Consider the following 23,644-nt stretch of genomic DNA (forward strand, 5'->3'; position numbering starts at 1 on the left):
TCTGTTTCAGGTGGTCTGGCTTGATCAAACCACATTAGTCTGGAAGGAATCCACATCTTTTCATTTTCTGTGGAAACAAATATAGAAATCCTTTTCCCCAGTAACTTGTCCTTGAACTTAAATTTTGGAGTCAAAGCATTTTTTTTTTAAAATTTATTATTTTCCGTGTCGATCCCAATTCCCTCTTCCTCCCTCCCTCACTCCCTCCCTCCCTCCATCCCTCCTTCCCTCCCTTTCACCCTCTCTGCCCTCTCACATGCATTCTAACCACCCTCCCCTCCCATCCCCCCATCCCAATTCCATATGTAGGGGAATGCTATCCAGTTGGGGTCATGTAGGTCTGACAGGTCATGTGAAGTAGGGACTAGGGCTTCTCTCCTGTCTCTAGATTAAGGCAGTTATCCCTCCATGGGGGATGTGTTTGCAAAGTCCTTTTGTGCACCAGGGATACATCCTGGCTCCACTGTCTGAGATCCCTTAGACTGCTCAGTCCTTCTGGCTGAGACCCATATTCAGGGGGGCCTGAGTCAGTCCCATGCTGGCTTCCCAGCTATCAGTCTGGGGGCCCATTAGCTCCTCATTGTTCAGGTAAGCTGTCTGTATGTGTTTCTGTCGTCTGGTCTTGTCCTCTCCATCTGCATCTGGGTTCTACTTCAACTCAGTGTTTATGTATGGGTGTTTGCTCCTGTTTCCAACAGGCATTAGTTGAGGGCTCCATGGATAAGTTAGTTGCTGATCTCACTCTCCGGGAAGGGCATTTATGGTAGCCTTTCCATGGAAGCTCAAATTGTTAGTTGGCAGCAATCTTGTAGTTCTCGAGACCTTTCTTTGTGTTCAATTTTATCTTCAAACCAATATTGGCTCCCTCTTTTATGTTCTCTCTCTCTCTCTCTCTCTCTCTCTCTCTCTCTCTCTCTCTCTGTCTCTCTCTCTCTTTTCTGTCTTCTATTCCTAACCAGGCTCAATCTGATGAAGACGGTCATTTCATATTAATTGCAGGAGAAATCCATCAACACAAAGTCTCAGTTCTGAACGTCTATGCCCCTAATACAAAGGCACTCACATTCATAAAAGAAACACTACTAAAACTCAAAGCTCATATAAAACTTCACACACTTATAGTGGGAGACTTCAATACACCACTCTCAGCACTAGACAGGACCACAAATCAGAAACTCAACAAAGAAACAAAAGAATTAACAGAAGTTATGTCTCAACTGGGGTTAACAGACACCTATAGAACATTCCATCCAAAGACAAAAGAATATACCTTCTTCTCTGTTCCACATGGAACCTTCTCTAAAATCGACCACATATTAGGTGGCATAACAAACCTCAATAGATACAAGAGAATAGGAATAGTCCCCTGTATCTTATCAGACCACCATGTTTTAAAATTGGAATTCAACAACAACACAAATAGCAGAAAACCTGCAAACTCATGGAAACTGAACAATGTGCAATTGCACCACTCCTGGGTCAAAGAAGAAATAAAGAAAGAAATTAAGGACTTTCTAATATTCAGCGAGAATGAGGACACAACATACCCGAACTTATGGGACACCTTGAAAGCAGTGCTACGAGGGAAGTTCATTGCACTAAGTGCCCATATGAAGAAAACAGAGGATAGTCACATAAGAGAATTAACAGTGCAACTGAAAGCCTTAGAACACAAAGAAGCAAATTCACCCCGCAGGAGTAGATGCCAGGAAATAATCAACTTGAGGGCTGAAATCAACAAAATAGAAACCAGGAAAACAATACAAAAAAATCAATGCAACGAAGAGTTGGTTTTTTGAGAAAATCAACAAGATAGACAAACCTTTATCCAAATTAATGAAAAAGCAAAGAGAGAACATGCAAATTAACAAAATCAGAAACAAAAAGGGGAACATAACAACAGACACAGAGGAAATCCAGACAATTTTCAGGTCATACTTTGAAAATCTATATTCCACAAAAATTGAAAATTCAAAGGAAATGGACAAATTTCTGGATAACTATCACTTACCAAAATTAAATCAAGAACAGACAAACAACCTAAATAGACCTATAACCCACAATGAAATAGAAGCAGTCATCGAAAGCCTTCCAACCAAAAAAAGTCCAGGGCCAGATGCATTCAATGCAGAATTCTAGCAGACATTCAAGGAAGAACTAATACCACTAATCCTCAAACTGTTCCACAAGATAGAAACAGAAGGTTCATTGCCAAACTCTTTTTATGAGGCCACAATAACCTTGGTACCCAAGCCTCACAAAGATACAACTAAGAAAGAAAACCACGGACCAATATCCGTGATGAACATCGATGCAAAAATACTCAATAAAATACTGGCAAACCGAATTCAAGAATACATCAGAGAAATCATCCACCATGATCAAGTAGGCTTCATCCCTGGAATGCAGGGATGGTTTAACATACGAAAATCTATCAACATGATCCATCATATAAACAAACAGAAAAAGAAAAACCATATGATTATCTCCCTAGATGTGGAAAAAGCCTTCGACAAAATTCAACACCCTTTCATGATAAAGGTCTTGGAGAGGTCAGGGATAACAGGAACATACCTAAACATAATAAGAGCAATATACAGCAAAGCAACAGCCAACATCAAACTGAATGGAGAGAAACTTAAGCCAATTCCTCTAAAATCAGGAACAAGACAAGGCTGCCCTCTCTCTACATATCTCTTCAATATTGCTCTAGACCTTTCTTTAGGTTCTGTTTTCTCGTCAAACCAATATTGGCTCCCTCTTTTATGTTCTCTCTTTCTCTGTCTCTCTCTCTCTGTCTCTCTCTCTCTCTTCTGTCTTCTATTCCTACCCTGACTCAATCTTCCTAGTCGCACGTGCTTTCCTCTCCTCCCCTTAACTTTCTCCTACTTCTCTCTCCATTCACTGCCCCCTCACCTGTCCCCCCTAATTCCCATGTTCTCTGGGGGGGGGGATAACCCATTTCTATTAACCTAAGTGTTTCCACATGGTCTTATCTTACCAGAGAGAGGGTCTGGACTTCTTCTCTTAAGTCCCTACATCTTGAATCTCCTCTACAACATCTTCCAAAATCATCTTTATCTCCAAGTCCCACCTAAATTGCTTTCCTATTGGTCAACAAGGATTTATTCATTAACCAATAAGAGAAACATATTTACAGAATGACATCTCCCATCATCTTCTCTTTTCTGTCTAAATAAAAAGGGTTTTAACTTTAACATAGTAAAATATATAACAAAACAGTTAACAAATAAGAATTGTTGTTAGCAATATTTAGTCCATTAACATTTGGCAATATATAAAGAAAATATTCCATCATCTATCCTATCTTTGTGAGTCTAAAGTGTTATATGTAACTTATCTTTAATCCTATCTAAGGAAAACTATAATCATAACATCTGTCTGCAACTCCCTCAAAAACCATAAGGATAACATATGACAATGACAACTTGCTGCTTAGTCAGTCACCTGAAGTTCTTCTGTAATGTTCCACCTTCAGCCTATAGGCCATAGTGTGTCTGGCAGACATCTCAGCAAAACAGGAAGCTTTAAACTGTGCAATTGTGTTGTCAGTTTGTCAGTCACCTTTCTCTGTGTCCTGCAGACTCTTCCATGAAGCAGAAACCCTGTAGCAGTGTCCATCTTGTATCAGCAGTCACTGTTTTGTGGGTCCTGTATGTCCAGTTTATACAGCATGAAGTCAAACAGTCCAGACAAGAGCAGTATCTTGCCCAAATGGCCAGTCTTGCCATATTGGAAGTAAACTCCATATCAAGTTTCTTCACTGTCCATCTTCTTTTCTAACACAGGTGGTATTGCCAGGAGCAGTTGTGCCTCACTGTTAAGAAAAACCCCAAATCATTTTAAATGTCATATTCTGTAGGTCTTTGAAAGGTTCAAAGAATGCCTATCCATTTGAAATATATCTCAGTATATCTAGAAAACCTAATTAACTTAACTGTAAGTTTTGACTATTATAGTTAACTATCTATAATCTGTACTAAATTATACATTACATTTTTAGATGAACTATATAAACACAATACCTAGATAAGAGAAGAAATATACTTATCACAAAAATGACTTTAAATTTGTGTCATTAAATGAAAATTCATTCCAAAATGAAGTATTCATTTCTATACTGTAATCCTCTTTTACCTTTAAAAAGAGTTTGGTTGTAATCGTTAATCATTCATAACGAACCCCATTTAAATGAAAACAAACATTTATAGAAAATATTTGGGAATTTAGGTGTCATTCTTTCCAAACTGCTTCCTGCTAGTAGGGGGTGCTGTCTTGGAGATCATAAGATGATGCAGAAATCAGCAACATTTTGTTATGAGCAGTTTTCCTGCCATCCTGTCTCATAGCTGTGTCAGCCCTAAACAACACACAGAGAGGCTGTATTAGATATAAAGCTGTTAACCTATTACTAGTGTTTTTTATTGGCTAGCTCTGTCTTAAATATTAACCCATTTCTATTAATCTAAGTGTTTCCACATGGTCCTATCTTACAGGAAAGAGGGTCCGGACTTCTCCCAAGTCTGTGCATCTTGAATCTCCTCCACTACATCTCCCAGAATCCTCCTTGTCTCCTAAACCCGCCTATATTGCTTTCCTATTGGCTAACAGGGATTTATTCATTAACCAGTAAGAGAAACATATTTGAAGAATGACATCTTCCATCAAAAATCAAAGCTGAGTCTGAAATACAAATTTATTACAACCTTGGTTGCTTGCTAATTTGAGTTAACAGTGCCTGAGTAACTACAGTCAGGCTTCATCTAGTCATGTAAAATGAAGCTGGGAATCTAGTAAATCAACTCAGTATGGGCCAGGCAATTAGGGCAAAAGCTGGTGATTTAGCCCGGATTATCCAGGATTCTGATGTTACTAGACAGCTTCATGGAAAATTCAGAATGAAGCACTTTTCCTTTTAAAAATATTAAGTAATTACAGCATTGATTAAATGGCACCAGATAAAAAAAGTCATCAAGGGTAAAGTTCCTCAAAAGCTAATACCCATGAAAACCATTCAAGTTTTCCCAAATAAAAGACTAAGGCAATAATTAAAGTCCTATGTGCATCCCAAACCCAGAAAGAAAGTATTCACTTGGATGGAGGCACCTTTAACAATTAAGGACAAGTTTTAAGATTTTAAGAGGTATGGAGGGTACTGCGGACTTCACCATATTTTGTAGCAGGAATGGACACTGAGATTCATGCTACCTGAAGGAAACTCCCTTCCTAGGAGTTTTTGCTGTGCAGAACACAGCTTTCTCAACCCTCTCCATTTCCAGAAGATCCCAGTAATAGAAACCACTAACAGAAATATTTAGTTGTCCTCCTGTTGTCTTTCTGTTAATTGTAAAGCCTGGGTTCTGCCATTTTGGGTCATATATTTTTAAAATAATTTTTATTTTATATGTCTGAGTGTTTTTTCGGTGTGTGTGTGTGTGTGTGTGTGTGTGTGTGTGTGTGTGTGTGTGTGTGTGTGTTTGTGTGCCCTACTTGCATGCCTGGTGCCTACATAGACCAGAAGAGTGCATCAAATTCCCTAGAATTGGAGTTACAGAAAGTTGATAGTTGTGAGCTGCCTTGTGGTGCTGGGAATTGTACCTGGTTCTTCTGGAAAAGCAGCCAGTGCTTTTAACCACTAATCCATCTCTCCAGACTCTTGGCTAAATATTTTGAGTAAGCTACTCAACTGCCCTACTCAACTGCTGAAATTTCCTCATAATTAAAGTTGAGTCTTTGGAGAATTGAATGAGATGACACTTGCTCTGCACTGTGCACACAGCCACTCATTTCAAAGAGTCTGCATTCCAAGATCAGGTCTCAACCAACATTTCTCAAATGAACTGTGTAGTTAAACAAAGTTCTGGGACTCTCTGGAAACTTTGTGAAACTCTTAAAACTTCAGAGAATAGATTTAAATATGCCCTAGTCCTTTATATGCCAGTACTCCCAAGAAAGCCGGTCTGTAATCACAGACTTCAAATGTGGTGATTTCTGACTGTGGTCTCTCATATAGATGGGGTTCTTGGAACTCGAGTTGCAGTCAAGAAGGGTAATTCACTAGAAGCCTAAAAATAACAGCAGGCTCCCAGGATGGTATATATATAGAAAACCATATCAGTCCCCCATCAGGACCCTCTCTTCATCCCATATCCATATTAGTTTGGTCTTTGGCTGCACTTCTTTCTGAGGACTCGTTCTCTCATAAGGTAGAAAACATGAATGAAGATGGCAAAATTGTTATTGCTTATAGCCTCAGTCCCAGGAAAGACACTGTCTCAGTCAGAGCCATCTCACAATTCAGATGAAACCTGGTACACCCAGATGGAGGAGTTTGCACTTGGTAATTGGCTTGTTGAGTAAGAGATGAAGACTATTGGGTAATTGCTGCTTCCTCATTTGGACATCAAGGATCAGATAATATGATGCTATAGATCATCACAGGGAGTCAGCTGACTCAGTGAGGTATGGGGACCTACTGGTGTCTTTGCAGTAGTTTCTTGTAGGCAGGGTTTGAAGGCAGTAGATGTGGAGGAAAGAAAGGCAGGGAGGTCAGAGTATAGATGAAACCCAGTGAGTGAGAATTTAGACTGTAGCAACATGAAAGGAATGGAAACCTTTTAAAAATGTGTATTGCAAATTTATTCATTTAGTGTGTGTGTGTGTGTGTGTATGAGAGAGAGAGAGAGAGAGAGAGAGAGAGAGAGAGAGAGAGAGAGATGATCTGGGAGCCCTTGCATTCTTGGTCAGACATATTGCTTAGAATTTTAGAATGTGTTCTATCCTGGGGTTATGACTATTAAACATAGAAACACAAAGAGGCTGGACTTGAAATTTGAGAATCTAAGACTAATCTGGGATACTGATTTCTTGGACCCATTGGTTAATATGTTATTGTTTTGTTGATTTAGTCCAGAATTGTTTTTAGTCTAAAATTAGTATATTTAGTCTGAAACAATAAAACTTAATTGATTTTATTAAACTGGATATAGAGGGGCAGGACTCATGAGTGTCTGACTCTTCTAAGTTTGTGTGTAAATACAGTTGCTTCCATAATTTTATGGGGGATATTAGCACTGTGTTCTGGGGAGAAAGTAAGAGGAATGGATGTTTTAATTCCTTCCTTCCATCTGTGATGATGCCCATTCTTCAGCTCACAGCTGCATGTAGCTGGGTAGGGAGTGGGAGTTAAGTTGCTCATTGAGCCCAGTGGGTTTGTGTGTCTGTGTCTAAATTTACTGCTGAAGACTATCTGCCCATGACACATACAGTCATCTTCTCATGACCAATGTGTTGATATTGTGTTTATGATGGAACAAATAAAGCTTGTCTGAAGGTCAGAGTGCAAAGCTAGCCACACTAGTCAGCCATAGAGGCCAGGCAGTGGTGGTACATACCTTTAATCCCAGCACTTGGGAGACAGAGGCAGATGGATCTCTGTAAATTCAATGCCACTCTGGGCTACATGAGATTGAATCTGTCTAAAGGAGAAACAGAGCTCATGAAAGGTGACCCCAGCACTTGGGATCCCATGCCTTTAATCCCAGTACTAGGGAGGTGGAGATAGGAGTGATCTGGCTGGGCAGAGAGAAGAATATAAGATGGGAAGAAACAGGAGCAGAGGGAGATTTTTGTGGAGAGCAGTGCAGTTGTAGGAGCAGTGCTATCTGGAGATGCCATCTGAGGAAAGGATGGCCTCTTTGGTCTGAGCATTGATCGAGATAAGAACTCTCTAGTGGCTGGCCTCTTTGCTTCTGTGATCTTCAGCTTTAACCCCAGTATTTGTCTCTGGGTTTTTATTATTAATACCAAGTAGAATTTGTGCTATAGATCAAGAAACTAAAGTCATACCTATCTTTAAAAATCTGTGGTTTCAAGGAGTACATAAAATGGGAAATATTCCATTTCTCTTCAGCCCACCACTAGGCTTCTTCATATTCCACATAAAAAGTTGTAGTATGTGGCCTTGTGCTTCCTTTTGAGGCTGGTTAACATGAAACCCATAGCATTAACAAGGAATTAGGAATCACTGACCCTGCACTGAGCAGGGGCTACAGGACACTCCACGCATTCTACAACTCAGCTCTTTCTCCAGGGATGGCAGGTATATAGTATTATCTGCTCAGGGTCCTAGTTATGGCCATCTCCATATGGGAAGAGTTTCTCTTTGTAGATTAGTTTGTGGTCTTAAGGGAGTGACATGGTGCTGATATAGAATAGAATAAATGTGCACTAGATGGAATTGTAGTCCTGCCTTTGAGCCTTCCTACAGGAATTCATCAGTCTGAGGAGACTGAGTTCTGCTCAAAATAGATTCCACAACAAGACACAATGAGTATGTTTGTATCTGTAGTTGGATTTGTGGTCAGTGGATTAAACACTTCAGAAAAGAAATTCAAAATTGTCCCTGTCAGTTACTGAAAGTGTATTATTATTTAATTTTTTAATGTCTATTTAAAACACATCCCAGCATACATCTTTGTCCTTTCCCAGAAAATTCCAAATTTCAAATCGGCGATAAACCAGAGAACTATGAAGTTTATACTGTTTTTGCTCAATGTATCCCTGGAAATTTTCCCAAGAAGCCAGTTACCATAAAGCTGCTCATATTTCCTAAAAGGATAGTGACATAATTGGGAGTTGAGATACTGACTAAGGAGCTGGAGTAAAATAAATCACAAATATGACCGCTGATCTGCCATAAATGCAAAGCCATAGCTGCTATCAAACTGTATGCTCAGTTAACAGTCTAAAATGATGTTTTAAGTCACAGAAGCCTATAATTTTACTGCTTTGGGAGACCATGGGGATTGTCTTGTCTGGGTCACAGATTGAAGATAAGGAAGTTTAACTGGGAGAAGATGAAGTGACTTGTTTTGTTTAGTTAGAAAATCCAGGAAAGGGCTGTCTCTGTCCTCACTCTCTGCTAAATTTTTGGTTGGCAAAAAGCCCTGCAAATTGTTCAGGTAAATGATGAAGGGAAGAACAGTGTTGTGCATGTGAGACAGAAAATTGATATGTTCGATATGAAATCAATTCAGATATCTTTCTTAGAATTCAAGAGAGTGTTTTCAAGAGCAAAATTATTTCCTTTTCTCTTTTTAAAACAAACTGCTGCAGGGGCCGACAAATCTCTGTGGAGGACCAGATGGAGATGAAGCATCTCCCTTGTCTGATGTTTGTAACCAGAAATGCTTTGAATAGGTATTCCTTTAGATTGCAGGGTATTCGCATGTACCTAATGGGATATTTTGAAGACAAGAGCAATGTGTAAGCATGAAATTGGTTTCTGTTTCATACACACATTCTATATATGTCCTTTAGGCAATATTATGCCCCAGTTTAAATAACTTTGTGCATGAAACACTAATTCATACTCTGGAACTTCCCACTTGTGGCACCATGACAACTCTCAGAAAGTTTTAGATATAGGAACATTTTGGATCTTAACTTTTTGGATTAGGGATGCTCAATTTGTAGGCAACTCTGTAAACTTGTCCAGTGATCATTTCTATCCAGCTACTCATGCCTGTTGTAGAGTCAGAACATCCAGCATGTAAGGAATGGAAGCATTGTGTTCTACTGACCCTCAAGTTATGGAGACTGCAATTTAAATTTCATATATTTACCTTAATTTTCATATGTAACAAATTGTTATCCTTTTCCAACTCCCTAAAAATAAAAAAATAAAAATCCACAACTTATAACTCTAAGGAAATAGGCAGAGGACCAAATTTGGCCTGGGGCTTTGTTACCCATCCTTGGTTGAAAGAAGAGGAGTGTTTCAGATTAGAAATATCTAGCTTCAAAATATATTTATGCCTGAACTTTTATCTACTTTGTCATATTTGTCCATCCGTAAGTGTTCCGACATAGTTTCATCTAGCAGTGTGAAAACGAGGTGAGTCATCCACAGAAGCCCGAGGACTCTGTGGACAGCAGATATATCGCACGTGCTACCTCTCCTCTTGGCACTCTCTTCTTCTCTCCCCCCCCCCCCATACAAGCACATCTGCAAGGGAACACTAGACACTTTTTAAACCTTTTTATTTTTATTTTTTTTTCCTTTTCCAACCTAGGTATATACCCAGACTATGTTTTGATAATTGGGGAAAAAAATCAATATTCTCTGTAATATAGACTACCTGTTTGCTCTCTTCTGTATTCTTTCTTAGAAAACAGAAACAGGGAACTAACTCGGTGGTCTTTTGGATGACTTCCCGGGGTAAGAATGAGAAAGCTGTAACAAACTCAGCTGTCATTGGAGCTGTCATCTGCTGAAAGGTATTGGTTCAGTGCTCTGCTGGAGCCCTCTCAGCTGATCTCCAGACAATCGGAGTAGTTTGGTTTTTGTTTGTTTGTTTTGTTTTGTTTTATGACAAACAGCTCCACACATTATAAAACATTAGGAAACTCTTGCTAACATGTTGCCCACCGTACTGTCACCACCAAAGTATACCCAACCTTCCTCTGACACACCCACAATTCTGAGGGTGACAAATGGGAAACTGGATGGATTTGAATGCAAAGGGGAGAGACTCATATTTCTTGGCAACATGACCAATAGGAAGTTGGGACAAAGTAGAATGAAGGAAAATATTATACTTAGTTCTGGCATCAGACTTTTTTTTGTTTGTTTGTTTGTTTTGTTTTGTTTTTTCAAGACAATGTTTCTCTGTGTAACATCCCTGGCTGTCCTGGAACTCACTCTGTAGACCAGGCTGGCCTAGAACTCACAGAGATCCACCTGCCTTTGCTTCCTGAGTACTGGGATTAAAGATATTCACTACCACTACCCACTTCGTAATCAGATCTTTGATTTATATTAGAAAACATAGTGCCTTCCTTTTGCTGTTCCAAGCGATTGTTGCAGAAGTGGGAAAGAATGGTCTCCTCCATTCAAGTATCATCCATTGACCACCTAAGTACAAGGCCCCATAGTGGGAACTAAGTATTCATGGGCCAATCAGTTTTCCATGAATGTCCTCTGAGGAAATAAGAAAGAACAGACAAGAAAATGAAAATGGCCATGCTCTGTGGTAACTGCTAAGATGAGGTTAACATTGGGCTCTGTGTGGTATTAAGAGGGTTTCTGGTCTAATTCGTGGTAGATAGGAAATGAAAGAACAATGGAACAGTCACCAGGAATCATACTGGATTAGGCAAAAAGCAAGGAAGGGGTGGGACATAGAGAGGGAAAGAGGGGATAAGAAGCAGCAAAAAAAAAAAAAAAAAAAAAAAAAAAAAATGAAATTTTGGAGCACTTACTATGTGCCATGCATCACTTGGGAATGTTTACATACCTTGCTTCAATTACGGGCTGGTTCCTGTCACAATCCCCTTTTATATGACAAAATGGAGAGGTTGGGTGCCTGCTTAGTGTCAGACATCTAAGTAGTAAACTGGAGTTAAAAACCAAGCATTCCATCTCCAAAGTCTCCACTCTTACCTGTCACAAAGAGAAAACAGCAAGAGAGAACACAGTGTCTTTCAAAGTAGTTGCAAGTGGTCTAGGGTGCTGAATGGTTCTGCATCTCTGCAGCACACAAATGCCTACTTACTACCTTTCCATAATGTGTACAAAATAAACATTCTCTAAATAAGTCAATATAAAGGGGATTCCAAGCCCTGTTCTCTTTGGAACCCACATAACAAATGATCCTGAGAGTATGTTGGTGTCCTGGTTAGTACTTCACCAACTTGGTACAAGCCAGAAAAGATCACCATCAGATCACCCGTTGGCAAGCCTGTGGGGAGTTTTCTTGATTGCTAATTGGTAGAGGAGGCTCTAGATCACTGTGGTTGGCGCCAAACCTGGGCAGGTCATCCTGGGTTATATAAGAAAGCAGGCTGACCAAGCCATAGGGAACAAGCCAATTCCTCTGTGGCTTCAGTTCCTGCCCCCTTGTTCCTGTCCTGCTTGAGTTTCTGCCTTGGCTTCCTTCAATGATGGACTGTGACTGGGAATTGTAAGTCAAATAAACTCTTTTCTCCCCATGTTTTAGATCATGATCTTTATTACAGTAATAGGAAGCAAACTAGGGATGGGTCAGGTTTACTGTAACTGGATAGACTTACCAGAAAAAAAGTTATATTTTTAATGTCCAACAATGGCAAGAAAATAAAGTAAAAGCTATTAAAGATAATGATATAAAACCTTGACACAACCTTTTTGCAACATTTTTGCTGAAAAAACCTCAGCCTGATTCCATGATCATATCTTTATGTAACAGCATTTAGAGCTTCAAATGGATGCAGAGAGCTTCTGATTTAGAGATTTTTATACTATTTATGTATAAATTTCAGTTTATGTATGTGTATGTGTGAACCTAAGTGTTTATATATGTACCATGTGGGTACAGGAGCAAAAGGATGGTCTGATCTGATGAGGTGTTATGTCGCCTGGAACTGGAATTACAGATGGCAGTGAGCCACCATGTGGGGACTGGAAACCAAACCCAGGTCCTCTGCAACAGCATTAAGTGAGCAATCTCTCTAGCCCCTTAAAAGAGTTTAATACTCACTTCTTTAATTTTTTAAAATGATTTATTTATTTAATTTTATATTATGTGCATTTGTGTTTTTCTTGCACATATGTCTGTGTGAGGATGTCAGATCCCCTGAAACTGGAGTTACCGATAGTCGTAAGTCATTGAATGGATAGCAGGAATGGAACTTGGGTCTTCTAGAAGAGCTACCTGTATTCTTAACCACTGAGCCATATTTCCAGCTCCCCAACTAAAAAATTTTAAATAAATCAAGATGAAGATGTATCTCATGGTAGCTGAATCCATGAACAGTACCCAGGCAGTACCCAGTACCTTTCAGCTAGCTGACTTATACCTTGAAGGGCATGTCTGTGGCTGCCTGACAGATGTACCCAATTATATGAAAAGAGATTCCTTTTTAGGCATTCTTTACTTCTCTGTCCACGGAACTGGAGCCTAGGGCTGCTGTCTGTGTCACACATGCACTTTGGATAAAAACTTCTCTAGGAGCTCCAGAGGTTTCTTGTCCATCGTGCTGCCATGACAGACACCCAAGTTTAGGGTGTATGACTCATTGACAGTGAAGCATCAGGCATAGTCAGGACTCCACATCCTTGTTTAGAGGGACAGCATCAGGGCTGATCACCCACCCTTTCAGGTGCCCTGGACTAGACTGCTTCTAGCCTGGGGTCACCAGCCTAGCTGCTCCAGGACTGAACGAATCAATTACTGGTGGTGCATCTGTAGTTCATTCATGGTTCACAAATTGGGAAGTTTCTAATTAAGTAGTGCCAATGCCTGGAGGCTCTGGAGCCAGAGTGCCTAGATTTGAAGCCAGTTTATCCCGTACTGAACCTTGTGTCTTTTGAGAATGTGAATTTGATGACTTCTAAGCTCATGTGTAAGACACAGCACAAATGAAGTGCTTAAAACCCACCCTTGTTATTCAGCAAATGTGAACCAAATCCATGATTGAGCATAGCCTATTTAATAACTGAATGCAGCTATGGATTCAATATTGAGGTTTTTAAGTGCTAAGGGATTTCCACTTTTATTTTCAATCACATGTTCACCTATTTACAAACATTTCATGTAATACACACTATATGTCAGCTCTGTTCACAGGGCTTATACTCTAGTAGGGAAGAACAATGCCAAATAAATAAATGGGAGCTTAAAAACTGTGATCGTTGCTGTGAAGGCCAACAAAGGACACCACAAGAACTCAATTAGTAGCATTGAATTGCTTAACTCTTCTTGAAAGGTAACATGGGATTGTACTTGGAGCAAGGGGTGTTTCAGTTGAGACATACAAATCAAATAGAAGTCATTAAGGATCAGTTAGAAGTTAGATATCAATTCTAGGCTAAGAAAACCCAGGTTCAAGGCCCTCAAGTGTGATGGAACTTGGTATTTTCGACAAATACACCAGTTGACTGCACACTCTGCAAATACAAAAGGACAGCCCTGATTTCATCTAGATCTGGTCAGGTCTCACAAGCCTCTGGTGGGCCAACTTAAGAAATTTCATTTTCTTAACCTTCGGTTTTGAGTATATAAATATCATTCAACTATGGTGCATGAAGATGATGATGGCTTAAACCAGATGATATACTTTAAAGATGGTGTGTTTTTGACAGGACCTGAGAGTGTGGAGACAAGGTCATAGAGATGAAGGGAGGATTATTGAGTTTTCAGTTGTCTATTTTGAAGATGTGGGTTGATAGTACTGTCATTTTGCTAGGATTTGAGAGGAGAAATTATTTGATCTTGAAAATGCATCACTTATGTGAAGATACCTATATGTGCAATTATCTCCATCATTGTCCCCTCTCCCTTTCTCCCCTCAAGCCTCCCTTGTGTCTCCCTCCTAAATTAATGTTCTTCTACTTAATTATTATTGTTACATGGTACATATATATGCACACATGTATACACAATGTATAGAGTCTACCAACTTTGCTTGTATGTACATGCATGTAGGATTGACAGTTTGGGAATTGACAATCTATGCAGGAATGTTCCCTGAAGAAGACTGATTCTTCCTGTCTCATGGGCACTGACCACCTGTAGCTCTTCATCTATGGATGGGACCACTTAGAATTTCCCCTGTCCACATTGGCATGTCAACTAGTTTTATTTTGTGTGTTAATGTTTTGCCTGCATGTGTGTCTGAGCATAGGTCAGTTCCAGTTTGATCACTCCAAGTACAAAGACATATCTGAATAGACAAAATTGCCCTGTGCTAAAACCAACATGCTCAGTTGAGCATGAATCATAGGCATAGACTAAGAGCAGAAGAAAGAGCCACCAGTGGACAAGTAGCTCAAAAGGCAGAAGAAAATCCTTTTTGCAAGTCAGCCAATGTAAGAAAAGAGTTTCTCCAGAATGTCTGTTGGGCCTTCTGGGAGATGCTGCTTCACAGTCAGTGGACAGTCATTTAAATGTGCATGCATTTGGCAACTATGAAACAATGAAATGGCTAAAAGTGTTCATATGGATGTATTTTCTTTGCTGTTTCTTTCCTCTTATTACCAAAACCATTTAAATTGTAGCCTAAATCTGCTTCTTCCATTCACTAGCCACCCACTTCCTTTTTTACTCCCAGTGCCCACAAAGTGTGGTTCATTTGTGGTTTGGATATGAAATTTCCCTAGAAGATTCATGTGTTTAAGTCTTGATCCAAAATCCTGTGTTTAGGGATGGAGCTTTGGGGAAGTGATTGGATAGTGAGGCTTTGACTCATTAAATAGATTCATTCTTGAATTGATTGATTGATGTCATTTTGAGATGGGGAAGCTGTGGAAGTAGGGACTGCTGGGAGAAAGCAGACCACTGGGAGAACATGCTTGAGGGTGTAGTATATCTTGTGCCCAGCCTCCTCCAAACACTCTGCTCTTGGCTGTCATGAAGTGAGCAGCTCAACTATTCTCTCCTCCATGATGTTTCAGACTCATCTCAAGCCCACCATGACAGAGCCAGCTAGTCATGGAATGAGATCTCTGGAACCATAAGTCATAATAAATCTTTCTTCCCTAAGCTGTTCATGACACATACTTTGTCAAAGTGAAAAATAAGCAAACAAACAAGCTAAGTACAGAGGTTCTTGTTTGTAAAACGAAGTCTTCATGAGAAGTCCCATGATCTCTGACTTCATTTGACCTTGGGAAAAGAAAAAATTCTTTCTGTTATTATAAGATGTTTTCAAGTGAAGAGATGGAAGTCCTAAATGTATAGTGTAGAAGAGCTCACAGTGGGAGTAAGAAATAATTTTAATTAGGTTTGGTGACTATCTGTAGAACATTGAATGTTTCATTATGTAATCTCTATCAGTGGAGCTCTATCTTTTCCCACCCCTGCTCAATGCTAATGGCTTTCACATGGTGCCAGAGTACATGATTTAGTCTATCCTTTATTTTTCTACCCAGAAAGCATAGGCTAAGTGTGGTGGCTTCTGATTGTAAATTGAGCACTTAGAAAACTCAGACAGGAGGGTTGTCATGTGTGAAATCAGCCTATGATATAGAATGAGACTCTGTCTCAAGAAACCAAAAGCAAAAATAAAAACAAAAGGGGGTCTGGAGAGATGACTCATAAGGGAAAAACTGAGTATAGCGTGTTAGAATATTGACATGAGAGTGATAGTTACAAGGCTAATTTTCAATCTATTGATATGAAGTAAAAGAAAATATTCACATGTGAGAATTTTGATACTAGTAACAAATTTATCCCACAGCCATAGTAGATAAAAATGAGGCGGGTCAAAGCTGAGAATCTTATTTATTTATTTATTTATTTACTTACTTACTTATTCCCTTAGTTACATATATGTTATTCATATAGGGGGAAGGAAAATGTGTGCAGAGGTCAGAGGACAATATGTGGATGTAGAAAGGGCTCACAAAGCCTCACCACTAGCTGAAAAACTATAGGCAGTCCATGACCACTAAGGGAAACAGCCAGTTTCTTCAAAGATGAGTCCCCTAATAATTTGTCCATGCCCAACTGTTCAGCCTACACCCACCCATGTACTTTCAAGCAACACTAAGTGAATATGTATATGTACACACAAACACACACACACACATATATGCATTTATATACATACTAATTATAGAAGAGGATGGGCATGACTTTAAGAGGGGTTCTGGAGTGACATATGGAAGGAGTTGGAGTTCGTAAAAGTGAGTATGATGATAATATGTTGTATTCATATGCGAATTCCAAAAAATACTGTGGTGATACATTGTTTTTGATTTAACAAAGCTTTCCTGGGCATCAAAATGCAAATCTAGCCACATTAGTCAGCCATAGAGGATAGGCAGTGGTGGTACACACCTTTAATTCCAGGACTTGGGAGACATAGGCTATTGGATCTCTGTGAGTCCAAGACCACCCTGGGATACATGTGAGTAAATTAGTCTAAAAGAGTAACAGAGCTCATGCCTTTAATCCCAGTACTAGAGCAGTATATAAGGAAGAAGCAAAGGGTCTCACATTCTGGCATTCAGTATTGTCTTGGCCAATTAGTCTCTAGCCACGTTGAAGTCAGGATTGCCCCAGCCTTGGTAGAGGTAAGAACTCACTGTGACTTGGCTGCTTTGCTTCTCTGATCTTCAGCCTGAACCCCAATATCTGCCTCTGGGTTTTTATTATTTATGCTACAAAATACCATTTTTTAAAAGAAATAAAATTAAGATAAAGGCAGTTTGGTATTTTATAATTGATTGTATAGAGACCCACTTACATCTTGGACCATAGATAGTATACTTTGAACAGTAGCATGTTGATTTGAGCATAACCCGTTGATTTCTAGAGCTCAAGTATGTAAATAAAAACATATTTTATTTGAAGGGTTTGCTTTAAGCTCTGAGGCAGAGCTAAAAGAAAGATGGTTATGCTTAGTTGTTGAGTATACATCTAAATAGCCAGTTATATGAAGAAATATGTATTTATGTATTTCCTATAAGTAGAAGGCAATTTGATACAATCATTTAAACATGCCAATAAAATACAGTTCCTCTTATCTGTGCTGAGATGTTGACTGTATGATTGTATGCAGGCAAGCATATTGTTGGAAATGCATGTCTTGTCTGGACAATTTCACAGCAGTCCTCTGCTTCCTTCTGCCACCATGTTCCCTGAGCCTTGGGTGTAGGTCCCATTTAACTTCTTCCAGCAACAACAAGAAAGCATAGAGTCCAGGCTGTTATCTGCCCTTATCTAGATCAGCTATGGCTAAACTCCAAGCATGTCTGGATGAAGTACTCCAACCATGAGGTTGTAAAATCAAGTGAGTTGTCTATTTCCAATATGCTTAGGTGATACAGTCTTCCAAAAACGAGACAAGGAAAAGGAGAAGTAAGAGGCTCCAAATAAGCCTAATCTCAAGCCTGGAACAAGTGGCTCAGTCTTAAAGCCCAGAATCATCCTTTTGACTCCATGCCCTGGTTCCTATGCACTCTGGAGCAACGCCTGTTCACCTTGCTCCAGAGTGGGCTCCTGGTTGCTTAATCCATGCTTTTCAATCCAGATGAAGTCCTATCTCTACCAGCTCTTGTATTCTGTACAGAATTGAAACCATGAAGCCAAGGTTTAGTATTTATGCCTTCTGCACAGTGAGTTGAGCCACTCCTGGACCTTTTGGGAAAGGTTGTATATCAGTGCACTGGGATATGAGAGCAGTAACTTGAGGCACTCTGAGCAGTGAGCAGCTAGAGGCCGGCTCAGGTCTGTTCTGTTCTTCAGGAACCCTGAGCCAGCATGTTGAGGGCAATGGTTTTAGGGTCATTTTCCCACTATCCACAGCAATCATTTTAGGGAAAGATTTTCTTTTTCTATTCCCTGGGCTTCATTCTAAATCTCCCTTTATTGCCCTTCTTTCACATACAAATTCTACCCCTTGATCACTTCCTCTTTCACAGCTTAATGCAAGTGGTTAACTGGGCAGCCATGCAGCACCTGGGCAGCCATGCAGCACCTGGGCAGCAGCCTTAACACTTTGCTGTAGATAGTTTTTCCACCGGATATTCTAATTCATTGCTCCTAAGCTTTATTTTTCAAAAAGCCCTCAGGCATGGTCATAACCCAGCAAAATTCTTTGTTAGTTTATGAGCTAAAGGGAAAAATCAGGAAAGGGGGGAGGAATCTTTGTGTAATACTCATTTTAAAAGGCAAAGGATCATTTTTCTCAACCAATTTGGGTTTGAGGGCTTCTGAACTTAATTAAAATCAGAAGAAGATAAATTATATTTGTTCTCTTGTTTTCATTCTGGGAAACTCATTTTATAAACTAAATATTTGTGTGCCCCAAATTCATGTGTTGAAACTCTATCCACAATGTGCTGATATTTGGAAGTGGGTATGTTTAGATGAGGTTGTGAGACTGGAGACCCTCTCAGGGGATTAACATCTTCTCTCAGCCAAGCGACAACATAGTGAGATGCTGGGAAGTTGGCCTTTAATAGGAGAAATGAACTTTGAACTTGCTAGCACTTTAGTCTTGGACTTCAGCCCCTAAAATGGTGAGAAATATATGTCTGTTCTTTAAGACACACAGTCCAAAGAACACAACCCAGATCAAATAAAACTTCCTAACAAAGGGGAATGGGTCAGGATGGTCCCTTTCTGTGCGCTACAAGAGACTCAAGCCCTCAGCCATGCTGTGTTGCCAGGTGCCTGTTTCTGCACAGCCTCATAGAAAGTTCCTGGGGACTCTACAGGGCAACTAGTGTGCTAGGTCAGTGTTCCAGGAATTATGTTCCTTAGATTTTTGGGGTTGTTATGGGTTTTGTTCTCTCTCTCTCTCTCTCTCTCTCTCTCTCTCTCTCTCTCTCTCTGTGTGTGTGTGTGTGTGTGTGTGTGTGTGTGTGTGTGTGTGTATGTGTGTGTGTTTCCTTTACTGTTGTGCTAAAACCACGAAACTTTTCTTTCCTTATACTTCAGGGGAGATTGGAAAAGAACGGGAGTTAAACTGTGTTCTATCTGCCTTCTAGGCAAAGTAGTCTGAAGCTAATGTGGTTACTGAAAATGAACACTTGATTGCTTTTAGAGTCTGTATTAATAAGATCTAGGGAATATGAAGAGCTACATCTTCCTTACAGGTAAGAAGCAAAGTTTGAGCTATCTCAGTCAAGTGCTTATTGTAGGAGGAGAATGAGGATTTTGCTCAGCATTTCTCTCTTGCTCCCTCTACTTCTATAGCCTCATTTTTATTGTCCTGCTAACTATGTGGAAGTAGTTACTCCATTAGATATATCTATGAATGGCTTTTAAGTGTTTCCAGTTACCTGAATTATTTTTTTCTATTTCATAAACTTACTTCTACCTTTATTATTTGTTTCTTTTCATTTACTTTGGATTTACTCTGTTTTTTTTCTAGACTCTTCAGTTGAAAACATAGCTTATGGTTCTTCGTTTTTGCCTGACACAAATTCATATAAGGACAGAAATTTCCTTCTTTTTTTTTTTTTTTTTTTTTTTGCATATAGAGTATTTTTTATTTAATTTTATATAACAAAGTCCAATTAAATGAAAACAAACATTTATACACAATATTTGGGAATTTGGGCGTCGTTCTTTCCAAACTACTTCCTGCTGGTAAGGGGCGCTGTCTTGGGGGATTCGAAGAAGATTCAGATATCCTAGCTGTAGTCTGTAGGGCTGTTTTGTCCAGCTGTTTGGAATGTAGGATCAGCATGTACTCTGTTTCAGGCGGTCTGGTGTGATCAAACCACATTAGTCTGGAAGGAATCCACATCTTTTCATTTTCTGTGGAAACAAAAATAGAAATACTTTTCCCCAGTAACTTGTTCTTCAACTTAAATTTTGGAGTCAAAGCGTTTTTTTTTTTTTTTTTTTTTTTATTATTATTATTTTACATGTCGATCCCAGTTCCCTCTCCCTCCCTCCCCTCCCTCCCCCCAAGCCCTCCCTCCCTCCTTCCCTCCCTTTTGCCCTCTCTACCCTCTCCCATGCACTCTAAACACCCTCCCCTCCCAACCCCCCACCACAATACAATATGTAGGGGAATGCCATCCAGTTGGGGTCATGTAGATCTGACAGGTCCTGTGAAGTAGGGACTAGGGCTTCTCTCCTATCTCTAGAATAAGGCAGTTATCCCTCCATGGGGGATATGTTTGCAAAGTCCTTTTGTGCACCAGGGATACATCCTGGCTCCACTGTCTGAGGTCTCTTAGACTGCTCAGACCTTCTGGCTGAGACCCATATTCAGGGGGGTCCGAGTCAGACCGCTGTTGGCTTCCCAGCTATCAGTCTAGTGGCCCTTAGCTCCTCCTTGTTCAGGTAAGCTGTCTCTATGTACTTCTACCGCATGGTCTTGTCCTCTCCATCTGCTTCTGGGTTCTAGTTTGACTCAGTGTTTATGTATGGGTGTTTGCTCCTGTTTTCAACAGGCATTAGTTGAGGACTCCATGGAGAAGTTAGTTGTTGATCTCACTCTCCGGGAAGGGCATTTATGATAGCCTTTCCACGGAAGCTGAGATTGTTAGTTGGGAGCAGTCTTGTAGTTCCCTCGACCTTTCTTTGTGTTCAACTTTATCTTCAAACCAATATTGGCTCCCTCTTTTATGTTCTCTCTCTCTGTCTCTGTCTCTCTCTCTCTTTCCTATTTTCCATTCCTAACCAGGCTCAATCCTCCTAGTCACACATGCCTTCCCCCCCCCCCCCCCCTTTTCCCCCCCCTCCCCCCCCGCCGGCTGGGGGCCCCCCCCCAGGGGGGGGGGGGGGGGGGGGGGGGGGTCCCTTCCCAGTTCTGTGAGGGACTTTATATGAATCTCTTAGAATACAACTTGTATCCTATTTCCTCTGGTGATGTGAATTATAGGCTGGTGATCATTTGATCTAGGTCTAAAATCCATATATGAGTGAGTACATACTGTGTTCCTCTTTTTGTGACTGGGTTACCTCATTCAGGATGGTTTCTTCAAGTGCCATCCACTTGCCTGCGAATTTCAAGATACCATTATTTTTTTCTGCAGAGTAGTATTCCATTGTGTAGATGTGCCACATCTTCATTAACCATTCTTCAATTGAAGGGCATCTAGGTTGCTTCCAGGTTCTTGCTATTACAAATAGTGCTGCTATGAACATAGTTGAACAGATGTCTTTGTTGCATTGATGTGAATCCTTTGGGTATATGCCTAAGAGGGGGATTGCCGGGTCCTGTGGTAAACTAATTCCCATTTTCCTGAGGAACCGCCATACTGATCTCCAAAGTGGCTGTATGAGTTTGCACTCCCACCAGCAGTGGAGGAGTGTTCCACTTTCTCCACATCCTCTCCAACATAAGTCATCACTGGTGTTTCTAATTTTAGCCATTCTGGCAGGGGTAAGATGGTATCTCAAAGTTGTTTTGATTTGCATTTCCCTGATAGCTAAGGATGTGGAGCATTTTCTTAAGTGTCTTTCAGCCTTTTTGATTTCCTCCATTGAGAATTCTTTCTTCAGTTCTGTACCCCATTTTTTAATAGGGTTATTTGGTGTTTTGTTGACTAGTTTCTTGAGTTCTTTGTATATTTTGGAGATCAGCCCTTTGTCGGATATAGGATTAGTGAAAATCTTTTCCCAGTCAGTGGGCTGCCGTTTGGTCTTGTCAACTGTGTCCTTTGCCTTACAGAAGCTTCTAAGTTTGAAGAGGTCCCATTTATTAATTGTTTCTTTCAGTGTCTGTGCCCCCTGGAGTTATGTTCAAGAAGCGGTCTCCTATACCAATTTGTTCAAGGGTACCTCCTACTTTCTCTTCTAAGAGGTTCAATGTGGCTGGATTGATGTTGAGGTCTTTGATCCATTTGGACTTGAGTTTTGTGCATGGCGACAGACATGGGTCTATCTGCAGTCTTCTACACACCCTCATCCAATTGTGCCAGCACCATTTGTTGAAGATGCTGTCTTTGCCCCATTGTATAATTTTAGCTGTTTTGTCGAAAATCAGGTGTTCATAGGTGCATGGATTAATATCAGGATTTTCAGTTCGATTCCATTGGTCTACCTGTCTATTTTTATGCCAATACCAGGCTGTTTTCAGAACTATAGCTCTGTAGTAGAGCTTAAAGTCAGGAATGGTGATGCCTCCTGATGTTCTTTTATTGTATAGGGTTGTTTTGGCTATCCTGGGTCTTTTGTTTTTCCATATAAAGTTAATTATTATCCTTTCAAGGTCGGTGAAGAATTGTGGTGGGATTTTAATGGGGATTGCATTGAATCTGTAGATTGCTTTTGGTAAGATTGCCATTTTTACTATGTTTATCCTACCTATCCAAGAGCATGGGAGGTCTTTCCATTTTCTGGTATCTTCTTTAATTTCTTTCTTTAGAGTCACAAAGTTCTTATTATATAGATCTTTTACTTGTTTGGTAAGCGTTACACCAAGATACTTTATGTTGCTTGTGGCTATTGTAAAGGGTGATGTTTCTCTGATTTCTTTCTCTGCCTCTTTGTCGTCTGAAAAAAATAGGGCTACTGATTTTTTTGAGTTTATCTTGTATCCTGCTAGTTTGCTGAAGGTGTTTATCAGCTGTAGGAGTTCCCTGGTAGAGTTTATTGGGTCGCTTATGTAAACTATCATATCATCTGCAAATAGAGACAGTTTGACTTCTTCCTTTCCAATTTGGATGCCCTTGATCTCCTTTTGTTGTCTTATAGCATTAGCTAGAACTTCTAGTACGATATTGAAGAGATATGGAGAGAGAGGACAGCCTTGTCTTGTTCCTGATTTTAGAGGAATTGGCTTAAGTTTCTCTCCATTCAGTTTGATGTTGGCAGTTGGTTTGCTGTATATTGCTCTTATTATGTTTAGGTATGTTCCTGTTATCCCTGACCTCTCTAATACCTTTATCATGAAAGGGTGTTGAATTTTATCGAAGGCTTTTTCTGCATCTAGGGAGATAATCATATGGTTTTTCTTTTTCAGTTTGTTTATATGGTGGATCACGTTGATAGATTTTCGTATGTTAAACCATCCCTGCAATCCAGGTATGAAGCCTACTTGATCATGGTGGATGATTTCTCTGATGTATTTTTGAATTCGGTTTGCCATTATTTTATTGAGTATTTTTGCATCGATGTTCATCAGGGATATTGGTCTGTAGTTTTCTTTCTTAGTTGTGTCTTTGTGAGGT

The sequence above is a fragment of the Phodopus roborovskii genome, unplaced genomic scaffold (assembly GCF_943737965.1).
Source record: "Phodopus roborovskii unplaced genomic scaffold, PHOROB, whole genome shotgun sequence".
Classification (NCBI taxonomy): Eukaryota; Metazoa; Chordata; class Mammalia; order Rodentia; family Cricetidae; genus Phodopus; species Phodopus roborovskii.